Source organism: Magnolia sinica, chromosome 10, assembly GCF_029962835.1.
Source record: "Magnolia sinica isolate HGM2019 chromosome 10, MsV1, whole genome shotgun sequence".
Classification (NCBI taxonomy): Eukaryota; Viridiplantae; Streptophyta; class Magnoliopsida; order Magnoliales; family Magnoliaceae; genus Magnolia; species Magnolia sinica.
Window position 1 is genome coordinate 3,812,295 of NC_080582.1, and position 12,807 is coordinate 3,825,101.

At 41.2% G+C, this 12,807-nt stretch overlaps 1 non-coding gene across 1 annotated transcript; it reads left to right on the plus strand.

Moving 5' to 3' along the window:
* The first annotated feature begins 3,481 nt into the window (after window positions 1-3,481).
* Window positions 3,482-3,588, plus strand: LOC131217739 (small nucleolar RNA R71). The gene has a single exon (XR_009157330.1). It is a non-coding gene; the product is annotated as a small nucleolar RNA R71 (small nucleolar RNA).
* The last annotated feature ends 9,219 nt before the right edge of the window (window positions 3,589-12,807 follow it).

Below are 12,807 nucleotides of genomic sequence, written 5' to 3' on the forward strand. Positions count from 1 at the left end.
CGCAGTCCATTGTGTCGGTATGGCACCTGTAGCAAGATAATTAGCAATATCAGCGAACCAAGGTGAATGGGAGACTCTGAACAGTTGTTCATCAGGGAACATGTCGTTGATATGGGTCGTCTCAAGGGAATCAGAGGTATTAAGGCGAGAAAGGTGATCGGCCACAACGTTTTCTACTCCCTTTTTATCTTTAATTTCCAAATCAAATTCTTGGAGTAGAAGGATCCATCGTATCAGGCGGGGCTTAGAATCATTCTTAGAAAGAAGATACTTCAGTGCTGCATGATCTGTTTAGATAATGATCTTGGATCCGATTAGGTAGGACTTAAATTTATCCAAGGCGAACACTACGGCTAAGAGTTCTTTTTCCGTAGTTGAGTAGTTCACTTGGGCCGGATTTAAAGTCCTACTCGCGTAATGGATGACGTAGGGTCTCTTATCTTTTCTCTGGCCTAGAACCGCTCCAAGAGCATAATCAGAAGCGTCGCACATAAGCTCAAAAGGAAGGCTCCAGTCGGGTGGCTGCATGATAGGTGCAGTGGTTAACGTGCCCTTAAGCTTGGTGAAAGCTTCCTGGCATTGCTCAGTCCACTCGTACGGAGCATCCTTTTGAAGAAGATTACATAAAGGACGAGAGAGGAGACTAAAGTCCTTTATGAATCGCTTGTAAAATCCTACGTGTCCTAAGAAGGATCGCACGTCTCTGATATTCTTGGGTGGAGGTAGGTTAGAGATAAGATCGATTTTTGCCTTATCTACCTCGATTCCCTTGGACGAGATGATATGCCCAAGGACAATTCCCTTCTGAACCATGAAATGACACTTCTCCCAATTAAGTACCAAGTTCTTTTCTTCACATCTTTTCAGCACACATTTAAGACTTTCCAAGCACTTGCTGAAAGATGGACCGTAACCAGAGAAATCGTCCATGAAGACCTCTAGATATTGCCCCACTATATCAGAAAAGATACTAAACATACATCGGTGAAAGGTGGCAGGGGCATTACATAGTCCGAATGGCATCCTTCGGTAGGCAAAGGTGCCGTAGGGACATGTAAATGTGGTCTTTTCCTGGTCTTCAGGGGCTATCTCTATCTGGTTGTAGCCCGAATACCCGTCAAGGAAACAGTAATAGGAATGACCAGCTAACCTTTCCAGGATCTGATCAATGAATGGTAAAGGAAAGTAGTCTTTCCTCGTGATGGTATTCAACTTTCTGTAGTCAATGCACATTTTCCAACTAGTAGTGACTCTAGTTGGCACGAGTTCATTATTAGCATTGGCTACGATGATGATTCCGGACTTTTTAGGGACCACTTGAGTTGGACTCACCCATTGACTATCAGATATAGGGTATATGATACCCACGTCCAATAGTTTAAGAACCTCGGCCTTAACCACTTCCTTCATGTTTGAATTTAGTCTACGTTGTGGTTGCCGAGCGGTTTTTGCATTATCCTCAAGATATATGCAGTGAGTACAAATCGAGGGATCGATTCCCTTGAGGTCCGCTATCATCCATCCCAGGGCTCCTTTATGCTCAATGAGAGTAGATATGAGCATACTCTCCTGTTCTTTCTCCAGGTGGGCAGAGATCACCACCGGGTATGTCTCATCTTGACCTAAATAGGCATATTTTAAATCAGAGGGCAAAGGTTTTAGGTCAAGCTTCGACGGCTTGAGGTTAGACGGTAGAGGCACTACATCGGTTTGTGGCAATTCTTTAAATTATGGCCTCCACCGGTTAACTTCAAGTACCGGTGCAGTATCAAGCAAGGCGCACGTCTCCCTAATCATGTCATCATCAAAATCATGGGAGTGGGCCAGGCACGTCTCTAGATGGTCGGAGGATAAGGTTAGAGGTGTCGTATCTTCCACGAAAGAGTCAATCATGTTAATGTCGTGGAAATCGTCATCATCCTCTGAGTTGCTGCCGTTATTGAAAAAGATGTTTGACTCCAATGTCAAATTTTCAAAAGACATAGTCATGACACCATTCCTGCAATTGATAATTGCATTTGACGTGGCAAGGAATGGGCGACCAAGAATGACGGGAATCTGAGTGCTCATGTTATTGATGGGTTCGGTGTCCAGGATGATAAAATCTACAGGGTAGTAAAATCTATCGACCTGGACTAACACATCCTCAATTATCCCTCTTGGTACACGAACAGAGCGATCAGCAAGTTGTAGTGTGGTCAGGGTGGGTTTTAATTCACCCAAACCTAACTGTTTGTATACCGAGTAGGGAATCAGATTTACGCTCGCTCCTAAGTCAAGAAGTGAGTGATCAATTCGATGGTTCCCGATTACACATGATATGGTTGGGCCATCGGGGTCCTTGAATTTCTACGGCACGTCTTGCTTCAGGATGGCACTCACTTTCTCAATCAAGAAGATTTTCTTTTGAATACTTTGCCGTCTTTTGGTCGTGCATAAGTCTTTCAGAAATTTGGCATATGAAGGAATCTGTTTCACGACATCAAGTAGAGGAATGTTAACTTTCACTTATTTCAACACCTCCAGAATATCCTGAGAGTTAGAAAGACGTTTTGGTGCAACCAACCGTTGGGGGAACGGAGCAACTGGCTTCTCTAGAAGTTCCGGTTCTAATTTTTGTGGGGCATCACTAGATCCATCATTGTTGTCCTCTTCTGGTTCTTGAGGCTTTTCGGGCCTAACCGGAAGAGTTTTATCAATGATCTTTCCACTCCTAAGAGTGGTGATGGATTTAGCGTGCCCCATCTGATTTGAAGAGCTGGGATCATTAATCTCGTACTGCGGTTTAGGATTGGGGAGAGGTTGTGCAGGAAGCATCCCCTTTTCTATAACCGTCATACGAGAATCTATCTTTTGCATAAAATCTGTAATTCCCCGCATTGCCTGAGCCAGCTCTTGTATGGAATTTTGAACCGGTTCCTCTTGAGGTTTCACTTGATTTGGATTTTGATTGAAGAAACCTTGAGGGGTAGCCATTTGTCCATTCCTCCAACTAAAGTTTGGATGATTTTTCCAACCAGGATTGTACGTATTGGAGTTAGGTCCAGTAAAAGGTCTTTGATAGTTGTTTACGGCATTGGCTTGTTCATTCAACACTCCTCGAAAGGCAGGTATTGTAGGACAGTTTTTGGTTGTGTGAATGTTGCAATCACAGATGCCGCAAATAATTTCATTGACCTTATCCTTCTTTCCTTCCATAGCCTCAACTTTCCTTATGAGCGTAGTCACTTTACACTTGAGATCATCCTCTTCTTTCAAGAGATATAATCTACCTTTCTCCTTTAATTGAGTCGGCCTAGACGTGGTGTTTGATTTTGGGTAATTGTCCCAAGATTGTGTTTTTCCAGCCAGACTGTCGAGGTAGTCCCATACCTCGTCGACATTTTTATTAATGAACTCTCCATTACACATTGTCTTGACCATTTGGCGCATGGAAGATGTCAGTCCATCGTAGAAAAAATTTGTAATGCGCTACGTTTCAAATCCGTGTTGTGGGCATGAACTGACCAAATCTTTGAACCTTTCCCAACATTGGAAGAATGTTTCATCTTCCTTTTGGGCAAAGTTCATGATTGCTTTTCTGAGGGTAATCGTTTTATGATGTGGGAAGAATTTTTTTATGAATTCCCTCTGCATGTCGTTCCATGTGCCAATGGATCTAGGACGCAGTGAATGTAACCACGTCTTAGCCTTCTCTTTTAAGGAAAAAGGAAAGAGTTTCAGCCTGATTGTATCCTCAGATACATTAGGAAAATATAATGTAGCTATAATCTCATCGAACTCTTTCAAATGTAAATATGGACTTTCTGATTCAAGTCCATGGAATTTGGGAAGGAGTTGGATAACTCCTGGCTTGATGTCCATTTGTCCTGTGTTTTCAGGAAAAATCATGCATGAGGGCGTACTCACTCCGGCCGGTTGTAGATAATCTCGTAAAGTACTAGGCGGGGGTGTCTGATGCACCTCGTTCTCATCTTGGGTATCCTCCACCCTGGGTGGAAGTAGAGGAGGTTGGTCTTCAACCATAACTTCAATTAACTCAGGGGATTTCGAGTGGTGTCTAGTCATGCGATGGATAGTCAACCCCTCAACCAATCCTCCTTCAGTCAAGAGACGTCGAGTGTTGTCACGGGCCCACTTAGGCATGAAACACTCGTAGCCCTCAATCAAATTCAAAGCCTAATCCTAAGAAAGGAAAAGAAAATCTAAAAAGAAAGAGAGGGAGAGTTGGAAAGATATTACCAAATTGAAGCCCTTAAGTTAAGGACCTGCAAAAGAAAACAAACAAGTCAGTTCTGAAGAGAATGTCTAGAATAACAAAAATCTTTAAAAAGGAAGATAGAAGTAAACTAGTTTCTAAAAGGAGAAAGTCCTACAGTAAAAAGTAAATTAAAAAGAGATATGAAAAATAGAAAGTAGAGAGAAAGAACTTACCGAATTAGAAATTTCTATCTTAAAGGCCTACACAATAGGAAAGTTAGTTTCTAAACAAAAATTCTATGAGTAGAAAATTAGGAAACAAAATTAGATTCTAAAAGAGTTAGAATTAGAAAGTTACTACAAGACAAAAATAGAAAGTTAATTCCTAAAAAGGAGAAAGAAATAACCTAGTTTCTAAAAATAAACTATTTCCTACAGATAGGAGGATACTAGAAGTAGAAAATTTCTAAAATTTAAACCCTAATTTTAAAAGTAGAAAAAGTAGAGAAATTAGGAAGGAATTACCAATTTAGAAACTTATGTCAGGATCCTACAAAACAGGAAAACAAGTTAGTTCTAGAAATCAAAAAGTCTACAACTAAAGTTAGTCAAATTCTAATCTTAAATTAATTCTAAACCAATTAATTTCAGAGAATCGTAACTGTCAATCCCCGGCAACGGCGCCAAAAAACTTGTTCACTCCCCAAGTATAGGGTTGTGATGTAGTAATAAACTCGGTGAGACCGAGGTCGAATCCCAAGGGACTAATACTTGTACGTTATCTGAAACTAGGTAGAAATTGAACTAGCTTAAAATGAAATCTAAATCCAATAAAATGATGAAATAATGGTGAGAGATTAATCTAAAACTTAAGAAATTTAGAGGAAGGAAACTAGGGATTCAGAGGATCCACTTGTAGAGATCAGGGAGATCTTATGCCTGCATCAAGAATCATGGAAATCAAACTGAACTTACTTGATCTAGTCTTCATAAGATGAAAGGTGTATGAATTAGAATGGATTCCATCATCTAACCATGCCCAGGAGACAAAGCAAACAACAAGATTAAACTAATTACCAACCAATCAACAGTGCATGAAAGTTAGGAAGAGTATCATCATCCAACCATGCCCAGGAGACGATGGTGAACAACAGGGCTTCCTGACGTCAAAACATCAAAAGGGAAAAAGAAATATTCAAAGCCATTACAAACCCATTGTAATTTCAGTCACAACAGACCATTAAAGACTAAGAAAATATTCCTTTAATAATCAACTAAAATCAAATTCAGTTCAAAAATTTAAATTAAAGGCATGAAATAGTATCTCCCTAGCTAAGAGGTTCAGCCAGACATGGATGGGCTGGATCTCTTAAAAACAAACAAATTAAAATAAGAATAAAAAGAAAAAGAAAAAGAAAAGAAAACCTCTAGCCTCCCTGTCTGCTCCACGGCTGCTTACTCTCCCTGTCCCGACCAAGCCTTTTTTTTTTCAGAATCCATTCTCTATTTTCTCCTTATATCAGCTGAGGGAGTCGCTGGAGAGTTCAGTTGCAAGGGACCGATCGAGTTGTAGTAAGACGCGGAGTGCGTCATCTCCTCCACAGCAATGCAGCAACAGATTTGGAAACCTCTTCCGGACGATTTGATTTTGCGGTGATATCTCCCGGACTCTTCATTATCCAAACCGTTCAAACTCCTTAGGACTGCTCGTCCCTTCCCTGGAAAGGTTTTGAACGGTCCAGATGGACGGGCCAATCTTTTTCACGCTTTGCAAAACGGCCCGGAACGGTCGGGCTTTTCGCAGTGCGTAAACAGAGCTTGCGCATGGGTTGGCGCTGGTCTTTGGTGGGGTCCTCGATCAGGTTCTAATAAGAAATCTAAACCGTCCATTTGATTCCAACCGAAAAACCAGTCAGGAAAGGTGGGTTTGTTTCAAGTTTGGCGTGGCCCATTGTACCAGATCTTCTCACCATCTGTCCTACATTTGGACGGCTGAGATCCTATCTTTGATCTTCTTTTGAAACTCTGCCACCTAGGCCTGAGTGAGAGGGGCCGTGCAAGTCTTATGGACGGTCCGGATTGGCGAGTCGAATCATGGTGGTGGCCCACAAGAAAGGGCGGCAAGCTCTGTTACGAGCGTCCACAGCAGCGGGAGAGAAGGATTCAAATCTTTCTTAGAAAGAATCGGTCAAAGCTCTGTTGACCAATTCCTCTGATTTGATGTTCATCCAATGCACGTGTGCTGTGCACACGCACCCTGTAAGGTGGGTCCCACCTTGAGGTATATGAGATATCCGCTCCGACCACCTGTTATGCCATCTAATTTAAACGGTTGAGACCAGAATTGAAGCATGTCCAGATATCAGGTGGGCCCCAGATCGATGTTTTGTGGGCTGATTTGACCGTTGGGACGTTTCCACAAGGATCCAACGGCTGAATTTCGATGTGTATGGTTAATTTATGGTCCTCAGTCCATGTATGAATTTTCGAGCAGAACGAATGGTGGAAACCTTGTGATCTTGCATTCTGGCTGACTTTCAGGCCACTTGGGCTTCAGTTTCTCAATTGTCATGAATCCCTGATGCAAATTTACTTTAATTATAAGCTCGTGTCATTAAAATGAGCTGAAAAAATAATCTGAGAGTGTGATATACAACAGATAAAACGAGCTGAAAAAACAAAGAGATGATATAGATATACAACAAAATAAATACATTGAGGTAGCCCCGCCATCAGAACCGCCCCACTGCCCTAGTTATGACCGACCTCACATGGCTGGATCCCGGGTCGTACCTTATCACCGACATCAGCACGTTGCCCATGTGAGGGCCTCATTGATATTGGTGTTTTCCTGATCTCACCGTTTCTGATTCTCTGCTCGACCCATATATACCTGAAATGTGGGTGGACAAGTCGTGAATCCAGACCGTCCATCGAATAATTCCCATGGATGGTAGGGTTGAAGATATAACGTAACAATCCATCCTAGCTATATGTTTGTTGTCCTTCCAATGAAGAGCTCGGAAAGTCGGGTCAGATAGACGGATGAAGCCAGTGCCTTGTGACACTAATGCACCCGTTCATTTTGAATATGGATCAGCAGTTATCTTCTTTCCACCGTCCACTTGGATGCCGTAAAGCTATAACTGAGGCTGCACATTTCGGGTGCAGCTTCAGTGGATCCTCGGATCCATCAAGCTGGGTGGATCCCTGACTTGGGGTCCCACCTTGATGAATGTACCTTACATCCATGCCGTTCATCTATTTTGAAGGTGGGTGGATCCCTGCCTTGGGGCCACCTTGACGAATGTACCTTACAACCCTGCCGTTCATCTATTTTGAAAGCTCAATTTATGTCATGATCTCATAAATGAAGCATATACAAATCTCAGGTGTACCACACCATAGGAGACAGTAGCGAATGACCATTAAAATATTTTCATGCGCCACAAAAGTTTCAAATCAAGCTGATACTTGTGTGGTCACTTCGACAAGTTGGATGCAAATAAACATTTGGGTGAAACTGCGCGCGCGCCGAGCTGAGCCGAGTCCGAGTCCGTGTTCGTGTGCGTGTGCGCATGCGCGACGTGACACGACGCGACGAGACGGGCTGGGCTGGGCATGGGCGCGGGTGCGGGTGTTGTGGGTGTACTCGCGTGTGTGTGTGCATGGGTACTCGCGGGACTTTATTTGCGAGAGTGTACTCGCACTTACACCTTTTCTTTTTAATCCAGAGAGATGCATCCCTTCCGGTTGGTCGCACTTGTTAGGTTTAAACCCAACAGACCTAACTGTTTGTAGAGGGTGTTTATACACCACTTCGGAGTCTATATAAAGACTACCGATTCCAGTTTCAAATATATGAAATTATTATCTCTCTTATAAAACTCTCTTTGATACGGTTTTAAGAATTTTACTGATTTCATCGTTGAGTTAACTCAGTACTTTCGGATTAAACTGCAAGTGGTTTGAGCCCACGTACTGTGAGTGCACCGCTAGGACCAAGTCATAGTCGTTGTATCCTGGAGGTCGATTGCTCTGGAAACCTGTTGCACTTGGGACGCTGTCCAAGGGGAGCAAATTCGATTTTAAGCCGAGTGACTCAATCACGCCTCGACTCAAATCAATAAGTTCTTCTTTCTCAAAAATTTTATTTTCTTTTTTGGTTCTCGATTTTAATAGTCTATTTAATTCAACCAAATTTTCCAACAAAACTCTTGGTATTTATAACTGTGGATACTAAATTCCCATTGTTTCCCGTAGTGTGGTCAATCTAAGATTTAGATTTGCTTCATTTTTTAGAACATGCCCGGTTTAAATGGATCGTCAGGTATGCAAGGCACATAAATCACAGTGTGATCCACATAGGATCCACCCGATGCCCCGCCAGGGAATTTGGGTGCAACTTAGATGGGAATGGTCGAACTGAACCAACGATACTGGGTGTGCTCACCTCAACATATGCCTTTTATATTTACGCAGTTCCCAGTTTTGCCAAATCATTAATTTTATGGCTTGAGCCCAAAACTAAAGCAAATACAGATCTCAAGCGAACCACACCACAGAAAAGAGTGATACTTGAATGCCACCATTTAAAAATTTAATGTTTATTTGCCATCAAACTACTCATTATAAGGTCATTGGACATAATGAAGGGAAGACACAAATATCAGCTAGATCCAAAACCTATGATCTGCTAACTGGGGAATCCACATGTATAGCTCAGGTAGTAGACTAAGTGCAGATACATGCATAGCTCAGGCATGTATGTACTTGTTGGGGAAAAATATGACAAGTCTGAAAACCCGGTTATGGAATGGATCAACTCTGCCGACACTGCCCGAGATTCCGAGGCAACAGGTTAGACCGTGACAAGACGAAGCCTAAAGGAGAGACTTAGCTCGGATTGCAGAAAATAAATCCCGACCGAGATTCAAAGAGTCAAGAGCCATAGACAGAATATATAAGAAGTATAAAGTTGTCTCGGATAATGAGCCAGCAACATCTAAATGAGACCAATTAAGGTCATAAGGCTATAAGTCACCTGATCGATCACAAAACCGACCCATAGTAAATCGGTTGTAGTGTCGACTATTGGAGTGAGAAGGGGTATTGGTTACAGACTGATTCTATTTCATCCGACAGAAAGCAAAATGCCATATCCTTGCAGCCAGCCGAGACTCATCTTTCACTAGAGTCGGTTACAGCCGAGCCGAGTAAGGAAGAGACGGGGTAAGCATAAACACCATCCCTAAAATCTTGTAAAAGGATTTCCGACCCCGAAAATCTCGGGATCGGGAAGCATCCGTAAATAAATTGTAATTAAATCAAATCTCCGAGATATTCAGAAGAAAATTCCCGTACGGCGGGATCTTCCCTCTCCTATAAATAGGAGAGACTCCAAGGGTGAAAGGTACGCAAAAACTCTATCCTAGAACCCCTCAATACTATAAAATTCAGATTCCTATCCTGACTTTGGCATCGGAGGGTCCCCTGCTCTAACCAGGGTCTCCTTTGTCTTCTTCCTATGCAGGTACTCAAAAGTCTAAAGAGGGTGGACCAAAATTTTGCATCAACAGTACTAATTCTATAAAAATATAAATAATGAATAAATAATTGTGGTCTACAAAAGTATTTTAAATGGTCATTCATCACTGTTTCTTATGGTAGACGTGAGATTTTTCCATGATTCATTTTAGTCGGCTAGTGCTTTAAAGTGAGTTAGAAGAAAAAAGAGTGCATCTTTGTTGAATGGGGAGGCGGATGAGATAACTTTTTTTTTTCCACAGCTCACCGGATGAGGAAACTTAAGGCCAGTACCGAGCTCCGAACAGGCTGGGTCTCAGAGGGGTCCACCTTTATTTATGTATGTATCAACACCGTCCATCCACTTTGCTATATCATTTTACTGCATAGTCCCAAAAATAATAAGGATAAAAGGCTTAAATGGACCACATCATAGGAAATAGTATTGATAATGACTCTCACCATTGAAACCTCTCTAAGTCTTAGCATGATGTTTATTTTCCATCCAACCTATTCATAAGGTCGTAAAAACTTAGAGGAAGTCAAATCACAAATACCATCTTTATTGAAAACTTTTGTGACTTAAATAAGTTTTTAACGGTGAGATTTTTAATCCCCACTAAGTGGTTCACCTAACCCTTTTATCTCCCTCATTTTTTGTCATATGTATTCTGGAATGAGATGTAAAAATATTGAACCGTTTTGATAAACCCACACATTATGGTGGGTCCCTCATAGCCGCATCCTTTTACGAGCTTGGGACAGGCGGCTGTAGTACGTAATCGGCTCCATTGTAAACACAAGAAATTCCAATGCCGGCTCTTCTCATCGATCAACGCCACAGGTGCCCCGAATTTTTTTCATGGCACAAGAAATTCCAATGCCGGCTCTTCTCATCGATCAACGCCACAGGTGCCCCGAATTTTTTTCATGGCAGATGTAATTGCGTGGGAAACGGCTTGCGTACTAACTCAGTACGAGTAAATTCTGTGGGGCCCACCGTGATTTATATATTCCATCCAATCCTTACATCTATTTTAACAGATAATTTAAAGGTTTAACACAAAAAATGAATTATATCCAAAGCTCAAATAGGTCACACCACAGGAAACAGTGTGAATTGAATTTCAACCATTGAAAATTTCTTGGGGTCCACAGAAGTTTTGGATCAATCTGATATTTGTCTTTTCCCTTCTTCCATATCTGTGTGATATTATAAATAGGTTGGATGACAAATAAACATCAGTGTGGACCCTATAAAGGTTTCAACGGTGGAAATTATTATTCCCAATGTTTTCTGTGCTATGGTCCAACTGAGCATTGAAAAGTATTCAATTTTGGTCTCAACCATTAAAATGAGCTTTGAAAACGGATAGACGGTGTGGATAGACCACATCCTTTCACAGTGGGCTCAACAGAGTTTACTCAGTACGGAAAAAGCGTACTGAGTAACTCAGTACGCAATCCGATTTCATTTGCGTGTTACACAACCTAACTTTAACGTCTGAAACTTACGCCACACCATGACTTTCGGGTTAGATCCGCACCGCCCGCCAATTTTCCAAATAATTTTAGAGAATGATTAAACGAACTGTCCTTAAAACCGTCAAAAGTCAACCATGAGGCTTATTTGCAATCTAACCTGATCATTAGGTAACCCATACGTGGATGAAGGTAAAACACAATGATCAGCTTTATCAGAGCCTCGTGTGGCTCCTAGAAGTTTTTAACGGTAATTATCAAGTCTTACTGTTTCCTGTGGTGTGGCCCACTTGAGCTTTGGATCTGGCTTGATTTTAGGTTCATATTCTATAATGATATAAAAAATTGGTTGGACGGTGTAGATTTAAGAAATACATTATTGAGGGCCCATATAAATTTCACTCCCCCAATGTAAATTTCACACGCGGAGAACTTCTATTGCTTGTGGCTACTGAAGAAAATGGGAAGGGTTGAGATGTGAAACTGCCGTACTACCGTCCATTTTTCAGAACTTTTCTGGTACAAGATTAAAAAGAGTTAGATTTAATGCTCTGAGCCGCATATCAGGAAAACAGGGTAGTCGCTCTACCGCACACCAGCTACCCGGTTACCTCATCATGATGTATTTATTATATTTATAATGTTCATTCATTTTGCATGATCATTTGAAGCCATGTGACAAAAAATAGTCATATCTAAATCTCAAGTGAACCACGTTAAAAATAGAAGTACAGAATAAATATTTTCATCATTAAAACATTATTACAACTTATTATAATGTTTTTTTTTTTTTCTATCCAATCTATTCATAAGGTCACACAAACACAAACACGAATGAAAAGAAAAAAACAAATGTCAAATTAATGTAAAACTTTTGTAACCTCTAAGAACGTTTTAATAATAAATGTTTAATCTCCCACTTCTTTCTACAATGTGCTTCACTTGATATTTGTATCTGTTTTATTTTCAGACTCCCTTAGGACAACCTGACAAAATGTACGGACAATTTAGAAGTAAAATATATCTTGCGGAGAGGTACATATATGACTCAGTGACGTCACCACCAGCGAAATCCTTGGCTGGGAATTCAAAGCATACCATTGAAAGTTTCTTGCGTCAGCAGAAAACGTCATGAAGTTGGTATCCGTGTTTTCCCTTCCCTCAGGTTTGTCTAATTTATAAATAGGAAGGTTTAAATGGAAACGGATTGGCTACTCCCCTAACACCAGCCAATGGCCGGTGGTCTGCACTCTGTGAGCCCCATTATGATGTATATGTTTCATCCATGTCGTCCATCTATTTTTCTAGATCATTTTAAGGTATGAGACCAAAAATTAGGTATATCCCAGTCTCAAGTAGACCACATTATGTCCATCATTAAAAACTTTTTGGAGCCTAAAAATTTTGGATCAAGCTGATATTTGTTTTAATCCTTCAACTAGGTCTGTATGACCTAATCAACACATTGGATGCCAAATAAACAGTACAGTGGGCCTTAGGAAGATTTTAATGGTGGATATCCAATCACTATTGTTTTCCTGTGGTGTGGTCCACCTAAGATTTATATCCCTCTAATTTTTGGGATCAAGCACTAAAATG